Genomic DNA, 18706 nt, shown 5'->3' with positions numbered 1-18706 from the left:
AGCCGCTGCCAAGAACCCTCGTCGATTGATACCATCCAGAGCTTCACCATATCAACGACCACTACGTACAAAAGACCCATCGGGTATACAATATGGAGCCACGTAGACCACGCTTGGGGACTGAGGCTCAGCATGAAATTATTCGCTGTCAGTCAAGAACTTCTTCAACATAAGAGAGATGGTCAATTAAGAAGCATGTAATTCGCAAGGGGAAACCAAATTGAAGAAGACGTCGTTTCAACTCTCTTTCCAGTAGCCGCCTCCACGTTCGCTGCAGAAGCCTGCTTCTCTCCAGGAGCCGACTCCACGTTCGCTTCAGAAGCTGCTTCAACTCTCTCTCCAGGAGACACCTCCATGTTCGCTTCAGAAGCCTGCTTCTCTCCAGGAGCCGCCTCCATGTTCGCTTCAGAAGCCTGCTTCAACGCTCTCTCCAGGACCTGCTCGCTCCAGAAGCTACTTCAACGCTCTTTGCAGGACCCACATTCACATTTGAGCACACAAGGTTCATTTTTGAGCAAAGCAAGCACGCGGTGGGTTCCACGTTCGATCGAAGCAAGCAGCAAGGCCGGTGTTTGGTCAAGGCAGCAAGGCCAGTGTTTGGTCAAGATAGCAAGGGCGGTGTTTGGTCGAAGTAGCAAGGATGACGCTCGAGCAAGCACATCAACCGTACGAGCAAAGAAGGTGCAGGACAGGGCCGGTGTTTGAAACATATACACGGTGGACCCATGTTTGATTGAAGCATGCACATCTGCCCATGTTCGAAGAAAGCATGCTCGCATCGGGTCCCATGTTCGACCGAAGCAGGCACGAAGTGGACCCACGTTTAACCGAAGAAGGCACAGCAAGCCCACGTTCGATCAAGCAGGCGCATGATGAGTCCCACGGTTGAGCGAAGTAGGCGGTTCCACATGCCTATCAAACAGGTGCAACAGGGTGACATTTGGTCGAAGCATATACATGGTGGGGTCCACATTCGTCCAGGTTTGCATGCACGGTTTTCTATGGGAAGAGGAGCATACAAGTTCTTTTCCCTTCTTGGCTCAAATACCTGAGGGAGGAAACCGGTCCCACTAAGGTCGTGGTCACACCTGGCGTACTCACACGGACGATTGCCAACATGGCCGGCCAGAGTCCCTCCAGGTAAACTTCCTTTGTCTTTTCTTTTTACGTTGTCCCATGAACGGTTGGACAAGCGTTGTCCTGCACACCGGCGGGCCCCGTTTCTACTTACCTAACCGACCTTTTCACGACGTAGCCAGGGATGAGCAAACGCTTGCTCGAAGTTCGGCTGACGTGATGCTTTAAGGGTCACAGGAAAGTCCATTAGTGTCTTAAATTGATCACAACCATCCAACTTCACCGGCATGTTGTTTGGATGACTTAGATTAAGCCTATGACCGTGGGACAAGTACACACATACTCACCACTGGCTCAATGTGGGTGCCACATGGTCGTCCTCCCCAAAGGAGGAGCATAGCTTGCCAAACCGTTAGGTTGAAGTCGTGTAGACACGACCGATCCAAAATCCTAATTAGGGTTTGCGGCATGTTACATGTGTCGCTAATTGATCACGAGCGTCCATCTTCGCAAGCATGGATAGAGGGTGTAGATGTAGACTTAAAAGGTCTCGAGCATGTCAACATGATCACCGTGGGCCCATATACACGCATGACCGATCGACCAAGGCCAATCATGGCTGAACGTATCGAAACGCGTGCCCGAAGTAGGCATGTCGCGCGACTTCCAATTCCTTTGCGGCAACGGGTTTCTACCGCAAACCGATCTCAACCACTCAACTTTGCCGGAAAAATTGAGTGGCTTAGATCACATCTTCATGGGACAGTGAGGTACGAACGTGTACACCGGCAAGACGTCTACATGCATGCCCGGTCGGTCCTTCCAAAAACGTCTCCCATGCTTGGATTCGACCAAGATGAAGAGTGATGCTCGCGCACCTCTTCAAAACCCTAAAACTTAGTCAACGGTCGCAGATAAGCGTCATATATCATCTCGTCCGTCCAACTCTACCAGCTTGGTTAGGCAGCCCGGGCTAGCAGTTAAATGCCCAATAAGGTGTCGTGGTGATCACCATCCGTCACTATACCACATCATGTGATCGGCCAAGGGAGGGCTTGCCTGCACAGCCTCCAAACGATCACTTGAAGGTAGATAGGCATGTAGCTGTTTTAAGACGCTTAATCCGCGACTTACTCCGATAAGCTTTAAAACAGCGATGCTTCATGCATGTTCAATATATTCGATGCATTACATGCATAGAATACACACGATATTTCATAAATATCGGTTTCCCAAATAACTTAGTTATTTAACCTAGCACCGTATGCTACCTTCTGTGGGTCCCACGATCCACACAATCGAGACATGAAGCATGTCACAAACTGGGGGATACATACTGGGGTATTAGTCTGGCGGTTTACAGCGTGCAACGCGCCATCACAAGAACGTGTCAGGAAGACATGGACGGTTAGTGATGATGGGAGAAGTGGGCAAAGACTAATCGTGTGACACTAACACGACTCCACTACTCCATCGCTCCACTTTCTCCACTTCCCACGAGAGATGAGGGTTAGGCTCAATGACTTGTATAAATAGGTTCTCCTCCCTATTTCCAAGGGACGAGACAGAGATCAAGTGTTGATACAACGTATTCAAACACCCAGAGCTGATTGCTTACATTATTGCAAGCCAGTTCGATATTCTGATACAAGTCTCATAAACAACCGACACCTTCACAATCTCAACACCTTCTTAGCCTCCCTCCCTAAGTGATGTAATTTTGTAGTGGTAAGTAAAGTGTTCGTTTCTCGGACTTGTTGAAATTTGATTTTAGACTTAATATAATATGTACAAGGAAAGCTGTCACAGTATCGAGAGATACTGAGATTCAGGATTCCACCAAATTCCATTCATGTGACTCAATTAATAACTCCAATCAATTATAGCTTAAATATTAAAAATATGGACTCTTCTTCTTTGCAAAAAATAGGCTTTTAAAACTTTAGATGTAAATCACAAGCATGGTGTATCAAAAGCTCTTACGTCTAAGCATACACCATCAAACGAAATCACAACTAATTAGTGAAAATCATGAATCAATTAAAATAATTGCAAAAAGTCATAAAGAATTATTAAAATTACCACATGCGTGAAATAGGGTTTCCTCCGTCATCCCAGTGTTGGGGTTTAGCTCCTCATATTAATCATGATCTCAAAATACATGTATAAAGCTCAAAAGTTGATTAAAAGGGAGTAAAACAATTGAACAGAAAAATCGCAACAGAAATAACTGTTGCAAAGGCATTGTTCACTGTTACAAGAAGAACGATATATATGAAGTGCTGTTGAGACTGCATCTGCGACCCCCAAAACTTTGTCGTAAACACTGTTGAAGAACGATTGTCTTCGGACGTCCGTTCTTCGTGGTCTTCAGCAGCAGCAGCAGAAACAGAGTTTGATCGAACTCGGATTTCTTCTTCTCTGGCCCTCCTCAGGTTCCCAAAATCTCGACTCCCTTTCTATATGACCCAACCAATCTATTTATATCAAAAAGGCCGATTAAATCTCTCCAAAATCTTCCAAAATCTCTTCCTTTCTCTTCACGGCAAAGTTGCGGCAATTTCTTGTTTTAGAATTTATACGTGTTTCTGAGCTTTCCTTTTGATCCTAAACTCTTCCTTAGATAGATACAAATCTTTGGGAAGGTTTATAGCACTTTAATCTCTCTAAAATTTTCCAAAAAAGGTCATACACGCGACTTTCCATATTTTGTTGTTGTGATAAAAATCTGTCGATTTAGCCCAGTATAATCGATTTCAACACCCGTATTAGATTCCTAGACCCATAAGGAGTCTATCTTATGAAATTCAGAGGTTTAATCGACCTCAAACTCCTCCAAATCACGATTACCAAAACTGCCAGGAGAGTTTCTATTTTCCCGCCCAAATTCAGAATTTGAACGTGAAGGGGAAAGGTTACCCCTTATCCAGTGGTCTCCCTTATCCGCTTCTGGAGTCCGTATAACACTTGTCCCTTGGGTGCGTTTAGTAATTTTTCTGGGATGTTTTCAACACTTTTCTCGGGGTTCCTCCGGGGTATTTCTGGGATGTCACTGGTACGTCTGCTACGGAGGTTCAAATGCCACGTTTTGAGCCAATTTCGCCGCAAAAGCTTATTTCTCCAAAAACACCTACAAAGAGATAAAATACCAAAATAAATACAAGAATGAGAACTATCAATATATAGAATCGAGACAAATTAGACACAAAAATGTGTCTATCAAATACCCCCAAACTTATTATTTGCTAGTCCTCGAGCAAAACTAAAATAGAAAAAAAAATCTTAACTCACTGTCGCAGGCATCGTAGATTGCATTTAGCGTATGCAATAAGCCTTTAAACCCCTAGCTGTCCCTAGTGGCCGAGTTATAGTCTCGGGAGGGCTTACAAGAGATATACCCACAAAACCTTTACTCGAGACCCTAGCTATCTACGCAGAACCTTGGACGGCACTAAAGAATCTCCTTGGTTGGCATACTTATTGACTACAGGAGGAAGTGCCCTGATGCGAAATTCCAATTGTTGTACACGAGTTTGCACTCAAGCATACTAAAATTCATATATAAGTCACAGAGCTCTACTCATATAGTTGCACTATGGACATCATATTCGGAGTCAAACTAATCACATGGATAGATCAAGAAGATGGATATAGAGAAAAACATAGATGGTTTTGATGTTTACTAGGTGAATGGTGTTTCTCATATCTGTCTGAAGGCCTCCGCCAAAAGGAACCTATCCTAATGGACTGAGATACTAGTCTGACTAATATCAACACACTGGCATATACAAGGGAACCAGTGGTCGATAATCCTAACTCTATGTCAACTCAGCTGGCATATACAAGGGTACCAGTGGTCGACTTTATTGAATTTATTCCGGTTGGTCTGGTGGTCTGGTCTCAATTTTTTATTTTTTTTTATATCTCAATCACTCTAGTTCACCCTAGCATTGGTAACAACTTGAATCGTGAGCCCCACCTAATCACTTAGAGAAACATAGTTTAAAAACAAAACAAAATAAAAATAGAAGTGAAAAGGACTCAACGAGATATGGTGAAACTATCATGTTATTTCTAAAACCTGAGTTCTCTGCTTTTATGAATAGACTCTTTAGATGTTGCCATCTAATCAGATTGGTTCCTCAACTCCTACAACCAACATGCTTCCATCCACTTAGATTAGTTAGTGCCACCCTTAGTAAACATAAATTTCTAGGCTCTGGAGTTTATTTATACTGCAACTAAAAAGTTTCTCCCATACCCCCAAACTTAAATCTAACATTGTCCTCAATGTTCTAAAGATAAAATTAAAAGCATGAACAAGGAGAAAATGTTACCATTTGAAGCAAAAGAGTTAAGGAAAAATATTACCGTGTTGCATGAAATTGGGTTACCTCCCAAGAAGTGGTAAGTTTAAAGTCCTCAGCCAGACATTGGAAGATTTAGTCACCTCATAGAATCATATATTAATAGCCGGAATAATTGTGGGTCATCGAAACCAAATAGAGCTATCACGAGTAAAAGGAATCTGCAACATGCCAAGAAAATCAAATAAAGCACACCTTTGTCTAGTTTCTTGTTTAAGACAACTACATCTATTTGTGGTTCAGGTTCAGGTTCTATAACTTGGTCTAGATAAAATATTTTCATGGGTTGTGTTTCCTCATAAGTTAGATCCGAATGTTCAAGCTTAAGAGTCTGGAAAAACTCAACTAAAAACTTAGTAGCACACAATAATAACCTGAATAATTGAGGATCCTCTAAGTCAATTAGATTTGACTCACACAATCGACCACAATGAAACTGGCGGTCAATCTTAAACAAATGTGTCGACCCTAATCTCCTAAAGTAATTAGGTTTAGTCTGAAAACTTAATCATTGACACATATGAAACTTATACGTTCCCACAATTGGTCGAAAAATATTTGGTGGGAAAACAAAGTCAATCTGGATATCATAGCCTGGGTAAACCACATCAACCAGAGGATGGGTTTCTAACAACTGAACTTCCTTATGGACATCACTAGGTTCAGGAAAACGTGTATGAAGATAATCTTGTAAAATGGTTGAGGCCCATATGTCAAGTCCCAAGTGAGGGACCTTTCTAATAGTTAAATCACATGGAGAATGATAATCACCCCCAAACTTAGAGTTTTCAGTGTCTCTAGAAAGACTAGTCACAACTTCCCTAATTTCAAGGTCATTAGATTCCTGAAAATGGTCAATTGATTCTTCTAAGTATGGTTCATCCTCACTCATCTCTACGAGTTCACTTTCTTTGTCTAAGACTAATGTTTCTAAATCGCTAGACTCTAAAACAACATTCTCAGAAAAACTCGTTCCTCTAAACCATTATTAGCTTCGTAATCAAAAGGAAATACTACATCGTCTAAAACGGGAGTATCTCTAGTCAAATCCTCGTCCTTTTGAATAGGTGAATAGTTATTAAAATTATTTGGATTTGAACTAGAAATAATATTATTATTAAGCTCAATTGGAGTAACAAATTCCTGATCGCTATGCCTACTTATTTCAAATTATTCTTCAACACTATCCTCATCATAATCATCATTATAATAACCTGAAAATGGTTGAACCTCATCTAAACAAGTAGTGTTACCAATTTTATCCTCGTCATCTTGATTATGAAAATTACTATCCTCAGTTTCAAGGGTATTATTGGAAACACTGTATTGGAAATTAAGATTATTTCGAGCAATTATTTCGTTCGTCTCAGCTATCAGCTTGAAGGATTCCTCTATAGAAAGTTCTCTTTCGTCATAAACTAAGTTATTCATCTCAGCTAACTTAAGTGTCGACTCCTCTAATTTCCTGAGGGACTCTTCTAAAGGAGAAATATAAGAATTTTGCTCGTATGACCGGTGCGTGTGTGGATAGTAATTGGGCTCATCAAGGTATGAGCCATAACCTTGAAAAGGCTGATGTTCCCAACCACTATTCACACTATGGTCAAAGTAGTAACGTCCATTTTGAAACTCAGTCGGATATTCGTTGTATTGGCTATTGTAATACCAGTTCGACATTCTATTGCAGGGGTGTGAGTTGTCACACAAAATAAAACCCACTGACAGGGGATTCGTGGGTGGATAGAGTCATACCTCCCGTACCAGACGGGCGATGAACCGTTGAAGTCGACTCAGGCCACCGACTTCGATGTCAGTGTACGAACCCGAGGGGCCGAGACAGTATCGTAACTGTCGTCCTTCCCTGCAAACAGTTTATATTTAATCTTAACCCTTCCGTAGGGTTTTAAAAAAAATAATGTCCAGTCCAAAAATAAAGTCCAAAAAGTGTCCAAAAATAAAAAGAAAAATTACAAAAACTAAAACCCTATTTACAGTTTCTAAAAATAAAACAAAATAACTATATACAAAATATTCTTCTTCACTCCTTTTGGATTCCTCTTTTCTTTCCTTCTTTGGTGATGCTTCCTTTTATAGCACTTTTTCTTTCCTTGTAGCTTCGATCGAAATCTGTAAAGAATCAAAAAATACCAAAGGCGTAAAAGAGAACAAAAATTCTAAAAGAAATAAAATAAATCTAAAACCTGAAACCTAATACAAATCCGCGTCGGCGGCGCCAAAAATTGATGTAATTTTGTAGTGGTAAGTAAAGTGTTTGTTTCTCGGACTTGTTGAAATTCGATTTTAGACTTAATATAATATGTACAAGGAAAGCTGTCACAGTATCGAGAGGTCCTGAGCTTCAGGATTCCACCAAATTCCATTCATGTGACTCAATTAATAACTCCAATCAATTATAGCTCAAATATTAAAGATATGGACTCTTATTCTTTGCCAAAAATAGATTTTTAAAACTTTAGATGTAAATCACAAGCATTGTGTATCAAAAGCTCTTACGTCTAAGCATACACCATCAAACGAAATCACAACTAATTAGTGAAAATCATGAATCAATTAAAATAAGTGCAAAAAATCATAAAGAATTATTAAAATTACCACATGCGTGAAATAGGGTTTCCTCCGTCATCCCAGTGTTGGGGTTTAGCTCCTCATATTAATCATGATCTCAAAATACATGTATAAAGCTCAAAAGTTGATTAAAAGGGAGTAAAACAATTGAACAGAAAAATCGCAACAGAAATAACTGTTGCAAAGGCGTTGTTCACTGTTACAAGAAGAACGATATATATGAAGTGTTGTTGAGACTGCATCTGCGACCCCCAAAACTTTGTCGTAAACACTGTTGAAGTGTTGTTGAGACTGCATCCATAAGGAGTCTATCCTATGAAATTCAGAGGTTTAATCGACCTCAAACTCCTCCAAATCACGATTGACAAAACTGTCAGGAGATTTTCTATTTTCCCGCCCAAATTCAGAATTTGAACGTGAAGGGGAAAGGTTACCCCTTATCCAGTGGTCGCCCCTTATCCGCTTCCGGAGTCCGTATAACACTTGTCCGTTGGGTGCGTTTAGTCATTTTTCTGGGATGTTTTCAACACTTTTCTCGGGGTTTCTCCGGGGTATTTCTGGGATGTCACTGGTACGTCTGCTACGGAGGTTCAAATGCCACGTTTTGAGCTAATTTCGCCGCAAAAGCTTATTTCTCCAAAAACACCTACAAAGAGATAAAATACCAAAATAAATACAAGAATGAGAACTATCAATATATAGAATCGAGACAAATTAGACATAAAAATGTGTCTATCACTAAGATCAACCCCATCTCCTTCACTTTGTGACCGAAGCAAGTCTGGAACGACCATTTCTTGGTTTTGGCCAGAATTGTACAGATTGATCTCTCGAATCAGAAAGCACTCTCCTGCAATGCATTTGTTTAGGGTTTAGATTCGTTTCTCATCCACACACACCCAAATTTACCAAAAACCGCAGAAACAGTTTTCACCCATAAACAGTGGCAGCATACAAAATCCAACCGATTATTGTGATAACTCACAAAAAATTCATAAACCTGACTAATTTGTAAAATTAGGGTTTCGCGCCTCGCGCAGTACACTAGACCCCGTTGGTCGAAAAACTATGCTTAGCCAAAATAAGGCGATTAAATCCGCCACAACGCACTGGAAGTGTGACCACGCCCTAGCTTTCCGGCCCCACTTCCCATCGACCAATCAGGTCGCTTTAAATCCGCCACACTCACACAGAAGTGTAGCCACGCCCATGCCTGGACGACCCTCTTAAATTAACCAATCAGGTTACCTTAAACTCGCCACAATGATGAAAAGAAGGAAACCGCGCTAGATGGCCGAAAAGCCAATTAGTTTCCCAAAAAACGCACACGACAGGCACACATGCCAGATGCACATGCCAAACGCGCCAAATATGGCCACTCTCCCCATGCGACGTGCTACATAAGCCAATTAGGGTTTCGATAAGCCAAACCCTAAGCAAGATTTCCACACCGACGTGCCAAGGTTTCAATGGCTATGGCTACAAAGCCGCGCCGAAGGCATGCACGAGCCATGCCAGCCTTGCCGCATGCCGCTAGCACGAGTTGAAGGCGCCACTGCCAATTGAAGGTAGCCATGATCGACGGCTATCTTTCCTCCTGAGATGCAATCTCAGCCATCCAAGTTCGCCACAAAACTAACAGACTTGTGGAAACTTTTGAGCGACCATGCCGTCAAGCCCTAAATTTGGGCCACGGTTCCAAACCCTAAATTGGCCACGACGCCAAGCCCTAACCTTGGTCGTGCCGCCAAACCTTAACTTTAGTCACATAGCCAAATCTTAAACTTTGGCCATGCTACAACACCACGGCCACTGGCATGCCACCGTGCCGCCGCCACTTGCATGCCACCATGCCGCAACCACTAACATGCCACCGTGCCGCAACCACTGGCATGCCACTTGCATGCCACCATGTCGCATCTCCTGGAATGCCACCTTGCCACAGCTACTGGCATGCCACCATGCACTACTGTTGGCGCCACTTCGACTAGCTAAAACGAGCCTAGCATCACACATGCTATTTACCTACGGCAAGCCTCTCAATTCTAAACTTGCCACATGTAGAAAAGTGCTATATGTTTTCCACGATAACACTCGAGACATCAAAACATGTCACAAACTGGGGGATACTCATCAGGGTATTGGTCTGGCGGTTTACAGCAGGCAGCGTGCAATACGCCCGTTACAGAAAGTGTCATAAAGCGGGGTGGTTAGTAATGGAAAGAAATATTGGTGTACGTATCCTTCATTATGGGAACATAAATTCCAGGCGCTACCCGTTAATCCCTTCTTCCACCACTCAATCGTTTCCACTTCCCACGAGACCAGGGTACGTTTTGTTGCAACTTGCATAAATAGGTCTCACCTATTTTCCACCAAACGACAAGTTTTGGTCAGGAGAACAATACAACATCCAGAAATCATCTGATAGCTTTTCATTCAGCTAGCCAGTTCAACTTTCTGATATAAGTCACGAAACACCCACACTTCCAAAATCAACTATTCTGGTCTCAACACTTTCTTCGCTTCCCTCCCTAAGACCAACCCTTATCCTTCACTTTGTGACCGAAGCAAGCCTGGAACGACCATTTCTTGGTTTAGGCCAGGATTATACAGATTGATCTCTCGAATCAAAAGTACTCCCGTGCAGTACATTGTTTAGGGTTTATACTCGTTTCTCACCTATACACACGAAATTACCGAAATCAGCAGAAACAGTTTTCACCCACAAACAAGTATACAAGACACAATCGAAGCAAAAAAAATTTGATTCACTCGAATCGGTTCATGAACTTTATAGCCACGGTTTGCAAACTTGCGTTCCTTAGTTAATATAAGTATAAGTTCAAGAATATTCGTTTTTAGATATAACCAACCTAAGTACACGGACTTGGTACGCGGACTTAAGTACCCGGTATAATCTTGTAACAAGTTTACAAACTTCAGCATATTTTCTCGGGAAGAGAACCTCCGACAGTACACGGACTGGGTTCGCCTCTTGTTTCGGTTTTCCTGAGCAGCAAAGTAAGCATACTTTGGTTCAAGGAATAAGGACTTATACATGTATGCGTTTCCACGCAATGCTTATAACCAACAATGGTTATATAATCTAAACTCTCATTTCAATCATTGAAACATTCTTAGAGGACGTTATATAGTTGTTATTCACAAACCATTTTTCGTCAAAGCCATTTTCAAGTAATTGAAACATAACATGACTTTCGTCACTAGGTAAATATGAACTTGGCCAAAGCGAAAGCTTACCAACACATATTTCGAGAAATAGATAAGCGAGATAAACTCGTCTCGAAATAGCAAATGTGTATAATCAAAGTTTATATAGCAAAACGACTTTTGTCTCAAGATAGGAGATAAAGTAGATAGACTTTTGAGTGATAGATAAGTTCAAGTCTCCACATACCTTTTAGTCGATGAAGTTCCACCAGTTACTTGAGTAGTTCTTCGTCTTGTATGATGATCGTCATGGAGTTCTTGAGCTCAACTACACTTTTTATCCTAGTCCGAGACTTAGCTATAGTAGACTAAAAATCAAGAATTATAGTTTTGATCACTAACATTGACAAACATGCTTGAGATAGCAATACATGCGAGTTCGACCAAGCAGTGATCTAACAGCTAGTCAAGGTGGATAACTATCCAGTAAGAGAGCTTGTTTTCACCTATCATAACCTTCCTTCTAGATTCTGCTCCCATTGCTTTCGCTTCGGGCATAAGATCAATCAATGTGTCATCCTACAAAACAGACCTTTGGAAGATATTTATGATATCTATATGCCATCACCGGTTCCTAGGGATGAAATATTTTGGCTAGACAACACACCTATCCAAATCTGGAACCCTAAAGACAACACAGATGCTCATGGCAATATGGAATCAGTAGAGCAGTGCTTAGCTATTCCAGGAAATAGGGAAACATTGTATGAATTATTTAGATAAGAACATCCTATTGTCGCGCAACCTAGTCTTATTCCTCCTGTTGTTGATCATCCTTATGAGGTGCTGGGATCGGTCATTTATGATGAGGATATGCCGTTAGCCTCCAGCTCCATCCTAGGAAAAAGAATGTTCCCATTTAACCTACCTGAAAATTTTATCCCTTTGCACGATTCGAGTACTGTATCTTTCCGTTCGGCTAACTCGGAGACTTACCGAGTTATCAACTCTATGGAACCGATTGAAGCTAACCCGGAACCATATAGTGAGCGAGTTCGGGTCCCAGTTTCTACGAATAGCCTTATCTTAGCAACAGAAGTTCATTTGGTTAACATAAGATTGTATTTCTCCTCCATTTGAAGATGCTCGGGAAAATTTGGCCTCTCCAGTTTCTTCTGAATCAATCTCTTCGACCTTTTTTGCATCTCATGATAGCATTAATCATCCTAGCCTGCATCCCCTACATGCATCATATGCATCTCCCAAAACTCATCCTAAATCTGCATTTAAGCTCTCAGTTCCGGATTTCCCCTTTTCTTCCTCTTCTGAAGGTCTCCGTGTCTTGGCTTCGAATACGGATAATTTACTTTAAATTGATCAATACGGATCAAACCTAAAGGAGCAGACACAGGCAACAAATGGCTATTTACCAGTTCCTTTCATATTGGATTTCCCATCTGAGCAAAAGGTTGAAATTCAGGTAACCCTAATTTCTATCTTTATTCTACTTAAAATTCTGTGTACTTGCTGCTTAATTTAGATTGCTTAGACCTCATTGCATATCTCCTAGACTCTCATCTAAGTTAGAATTTTATTTCCCAATTTTAGCTTGATATCTTCTGTGCCTTGGTAGTAACAATGAAAATTATAGCATGGAATGCACAGGGATGTGGTAACCCTTTCACTCAAAACCATCTAAATCAATTGATTAATGTGGATAAACCTGAAATTTTATTTATTTCTGAAACAAAATCTCAAAAACGATTAGTTAAAGACCTTCTCAAAGATTATCCTAATACTCATATAGTAGACCCTATAGGATTAGCAGGAGGCCTAGATATAGCATGGGTAGATGGATTCTCTTATGAAATAGTACACTGGATTATTAACATGATCAATATCCCTGTTCAAAATAATTCTGAATCTCAGAATTGGTTACTAACTTGCTTTTATGGTAGTCCTTACCCTGCTAATAGAAATTTAGCTTGGGATTTTCTTACTGATATCTCTGAACAAGTAGACAAACAATCAATGCCATGGATTCTCTTAGGAAACCTTAATATGATTTTCTGTCAAGAGGACAAAATTGGGGGATTACCCTTTAAAAAATCTGATTGTGAATATTATCACAATATCTTTAGTAAAGAAGGTCTTTTAGATTTAGGATTTAAAGGTTATGAATATACTTGGAATAATCATAGAGATGATGTAGCTAACATTCAAGAGAGATTAGATAGAGCAGTAGCTAATGTAGAATGGAGCTCTCAATTCCCTAATGCTGAGCTCACACACTTAGTGGAAGCTGGTTCTGATCACTGTCCTATAGATTTAAACTTATATACTAATTTCATCAAACTAGAATATACATTCAAATTCTATGACACATAGAAAAAGGAAAGCTCTTGTGTTCAAACTATTAAAGAATCTTGGAATCATGTCATTAGAGATAATCCTACTAACTCCTTGAATTTGAACCTTCAATATCTAAAAACCAACCTAGACTTTTGGAAGAAAAACTTTTTTGGTCTCCATTCTAAACAAATCAAAAGTATTTTATTCCAAATATATAACTTGAATAACTCCAGCCATGTTTACAAAAAAGAAGATAAGATAAAGGAAAAACTTTCTCAATTAGAAAAGCTCTATGATATCCAGGAAGCAATAGCAAAACAACAATCTAAGGATAATTTGGTCCATTTAGGGGGGACAAAATACTAAATTCTTTCATAATAAAACCATGAAAAGAAGGAAGTGGAATAATATAGAATGCCTGAAAAGGAGTAATAATGAAATTACCTTCAAAAGATCTGAAATTCAAGAAACACTTACAAACGATTTTTTAAATCTCTTCTCATCTCCTTCTCCTTCTCCCTCTCTTAATCCTCTTTTATTTCAGAATATTCATCCTTGCATTTCTTTAGAAGAGATTGCTTCCCTCAACTCTGTTCCTTCAGCTGAGGAAATTTGGTTAATTTTTAAAAAACTAAAACCAAACAAATCGCTAGGACCGGATGGTTTCCCAACTAGTTTTTTCAAACTCAACTGGGAAACAGTAGAAGAACAAGTGGTCTCTGCTATTCAACAATTCTTTGAATCAGGGTGCTTCACCCTGAATTCAATAAAACTTTTCTTTTCCTTATCCCCAAAAGTAGACATCCCAAATACCCTAGTGGTTTTATACCAATAGGAATTTGCAATACCATGTATAAGATTATAGATAAAATTCTAGCTAATAGGATGAAACCATTTCTAAACACTATAATCTCCCCTTTCCAGGCTGCATTTCTTTCTAAAAGGCAAATCTCTGACAATATTGTTATTGCTCAAGAGCTAATTCACTCTTTTAAGAAAAAGAAAGTGAAACATGCTGGAATGTGAATCAAAATTGACATGTCTAAGACTTTTGATAGAGTAGATTGGGACTTTTTGATCACTGCAATGAAGGCATTTGGTTTTGACAACAATTTTTGCAACCTTATTTTCCAATGCATATCAACTACATCCATTGTTGTTTTGCTCAATGGCTGCCCTGGGGGGTTATTTCAATCCTTCTAGGGGTCTTAGGCAAGGGGATCCTCTTTCCCCATACCTGTTCATAATTTGCATGGAAATCTTCTCTAGATTACTCTTATCTAGTGAAGAAGAGAAGTTAATAAATGGTATTAAAATAACCCCTAAGAATAGTCATATTTCACACCTTTTCTTTGTTGACGACTGCCTCCTTTTCATTAGAGTTGATCTTAAAGAATGTCATAATATTCTAGCTCTGATTGACTCTTTTGGTAAAGCTTCAGGACAATTAATAAATTTTGATAAATCAGGGGTCTTCTTTATCAAAAAAGTTCAACCCAAACATCAGAGAATGATTAGTAAATTACTGAAGAAAAAAAAATAGACCTAAAAGACTCGTACTTAGGAACCCCACTCTTTATTAATAAAGCAAAGATAAAACTTTTTGAAGGAATAGTTGAAAAGATGGAACACAAAGTACAAGGTTGGATAGGAAAAATCCTAACTCAGGCTAGTAAAATGGTACTTAATAAGGCAACATTGGCTAGTATGGCAAGCTATCAAATGAGTTGCTTCATTTTACCAAAGAAAATCAAAAAAAAAAAAAAGATGCCTTGCAAAGAGATTTCTGGTGGGGCAAGGAAACTAATTACAAAGGATATTACCCAAAATCTTATTCTTCTCTATGTAAACCTATAAATAAGGGTGGGTTAGGATTCAGAAATGCTCATAAATTAACTTAGATATGATAACCAAATTAGCTTTGAGGCTGCTAACTGAGCCTGAAGCCCTTTGGGCGTCACAACTAAAGCCTAGATACTTCAGAAAATCCTCTGCTTTTAAAGAAAAAATTCCATCAGCTAGTTCATGGATTTGGAGATGTATAAGTAAGGGTATCCAACTTGTTGAACAAAACAGTATTTGGGAAATAGGAGATGACAACAACATTAACATTTCGGATGATAGATGGGTGCCCAAATTGGAAGAAAAACCTTAGTACTTTTAGAGCAACTACTAACTCTCACTTAACACTTGTGAAGGATCTTATTGATCCAATCACTAAGAAGTGGAACTCCCCTTTAATTTTTGAATGTTTCCAGAACATATTGCAAGGAAATTCCGTAACATTAGAATAGCCATAGATAAACCAGATACACTCAGATGGCTTCTTAATAACTCAGGCATTTTCACTGTTAAGTCTATGTATAACAAACTTAATGAAAGAACAATAAACCACTACAACTTAGGACAGCCAGACTCCTTCTGTAAAAATTTATGGAATCTAACAGCTAGATCATTGTGTCTCAAAGAATTAAAATCTTTGCTTGGAAGTGTTTACAAAATGTTATTTCTACGAATCTTTAATTATCTAAATTTATGAAGGATATTGATGTGTGTCGTAACCACAACAAATTAATCAAGATATTTCCCACTAATTAACTGGTAATATAGCGGTAGTAAGATATCGTTCCCACCGAGAGCTGTGTAATTGATAGGTTATTTATATTAGTAAAACAAAGGAAAACACAAAGGGGTTTTGGTTTAAAGTAAATAAAAAGAATAAAACGAGAATAAGATGAAAGAGATGATCAAGGAATCCTTCATCGTTACCAAGCGTTAATCGGTCAGTATACTTATCTGTCTTCCGTCAGAATCATTCATCACAACCGTAGAATAACAGATAGATCATTGTTATCCCCAAAACTCCTTCTATCACTGGATACGGAAGTTCTCGACTACCATATTATATTCAACGAACCACCAAGTAGTAGATCACTCAAAGTGTAATCCAATCGAACGCTTTAAGCTTTGTGAATTTAGGTTGATCCCAGTAGTTGAACTCTTAGATCAAGGTCCACTTGCCGATGTTGTCTTCACTCGCAATTTCTCCACGGAATCACTCCGCAAGGTCTCACGATTTCTACTTGTGTAGAGAGTCAATCAATGATTACTTATCTCACAACTTCTACTAGCAATAGAATGATCAATAGACTAATCTAGTTGCGCACCCAAACCAATCTAAGAATCAATCATAAACCCTAGATATAGAAAAAACAATCAATGATAATTAAAACTTCAAAAAAACTTGTATTAACAAATCAGACTTCATGTCTAGAACATTGAATTCATCCTTAATCAACAAAGGTTTAGCAACTCATTATTACACAATTACTCGGTTTCCCCCAACGGGGTAAACCCTAAAATATTTATGAAGAACAAGAGTATAATATGAGATATGATGTGTAGAGATGTGTAGAGATCCCCTCTAATTGTTGTGGAAGTCCTCTTATATATTTTTCATGAGACCTAGGTATTAGAATCCATCCGGGACCGTGTTTCCTTGATTTGGAAGTCAAAATACGTCAAAAGGGACCTCATAGGTTTGTATCAGTCGGCATTGTCGAATACCCCAAAGCAATGCCGAAAGTTGAGGTCGAAAATACACCTTTTTTCCCGAAATATGGCCACTTTCAGTATTGCTTTAGCAATGCCGAAAGTGGTGCTGTAGATTGTAGTTTTACGTCTCGACTGTTTTGGTCGTAACTTCTTCATCCGAGCCCGGAATGACCTCATTCTTTAGCCATTCTCTTCATAATTGAATTCTCTTGAAGATGGTGATAATAAATCCTTAATTTGTATGAGTTGAACTTGGTCTTTTATTCCTTCTTATGATCTTGAGCATTCTTTGGTCATTTTCATCGCACTTCTTCCACTTCTTTCGGCTTTAGAAACTTGGATCTTTGGAGAACTTCACTTTATAGCTATTTTGCATCTCTTCTCACTCTTCTTAAGATGATTCACCTGATAAACAGCATAAAATAGAAAATAATCATAATCATAATAAGTATGGAATTAACATTCTAAACATGTAAATTAAGCATTTATCAAATTCCCCCACACTTAGATTTTGCTAGTCCTCGAGCAAACTACCTAAAGTAAAAAAAAACTCCATGTAATCGAGGATACGGTTACACTTGGCGCGTATAACAAGCCTTTAAACCCCTAGGTGTCCCTAGTGGGCGAGTTATAGTCTCGTGAGGGCTTACGAGAGGTATACCCACGAAACCTTCTCCAACTTCAAAGCGTTCCAGCGTCCCAAACATCCAAAGAGCTATGAGGACATAGAGTTTATTCATGCTAGTAATAAGAAGTTAGAAATACCAAAGAACATATTCTCATTCTCAAATGTTGCGTGAGAAATAACCACACCATAATGAGAGAATGCGTGTTTGAGAGCGATCAATACGCATTTCGCCTCGACTTATGCCTTACTTAAAAGGATTTTATGATAATTGCACTCGAAAAGACGGCTTTTTTATGGGTTTCACATGTGTGTAGGTAGTAATGAAGAGAGAATCCTACACACGTTGAATGGTGGAAAGAAGACCTTCCGAATTATTTCTGGAGACCCCACAATATCGTGGGATATAAAAGGATTTTTCTGATAATCTCTAGGAAAGGAAATCAACCATTATTATTAAAAATAGAGGATGGGAGTACTTACCACATTCAAATATGATTGCAATGATGATAAAACCACTCTCATAGCATCCAATAGAAACGTCTTCCTTCGGCTAGTCTTCTTCATCTTCTTGGTCTTCGTCTTCGGTCTTCAATGGTTGATGATAAACTCTTGAACTTCATAAAACTTTGACAATTGTAACTCTTTTCTCCTCAATTTCCTTGTTGCTTGAAACTTCCTTATAGATTTTTCTTCCCTATGGCCTTATTGAACAAATAACAACCTAAATGCAAATCTCTCTCTTTTTTTTTTTGCTTTTTTTTTTTGCTAATATATATATATTTTTTCTTTTTCTTTTTTTTTGTATATTTTTTAAAAAGAGATTGCAACTAAAATAATAAAAATAAAATATTAACATGGTCATGAAAGAAGTACTTTACCACTTGAATCTTCACAACTTGTATCATCTTCGTATCATAAACTTCAATTACTCTCATCTTTTGATTTTCTTCGCCCATGTACTTAAATC

The sequence above is a fragment of the Papaver somniferum genome, chromosome 1, assembly GCF_003573695.1.
Source record: "Papaver somniferum cultivar HN1 chromosome 1, ASM357369v1, whole genome shotgun sequence".
Lineage (NCBI taxonomy): Eukaryota > Viridiplantae > Streptophyta > Magnoliopsida > Ranunculales > Papaveraceae > Papaver > Papaver somniferum.
The sequence above is the reverse complement of the archived record's forward strand: the minus strand, read 5'-3'. Positions refer to the sequence as shown.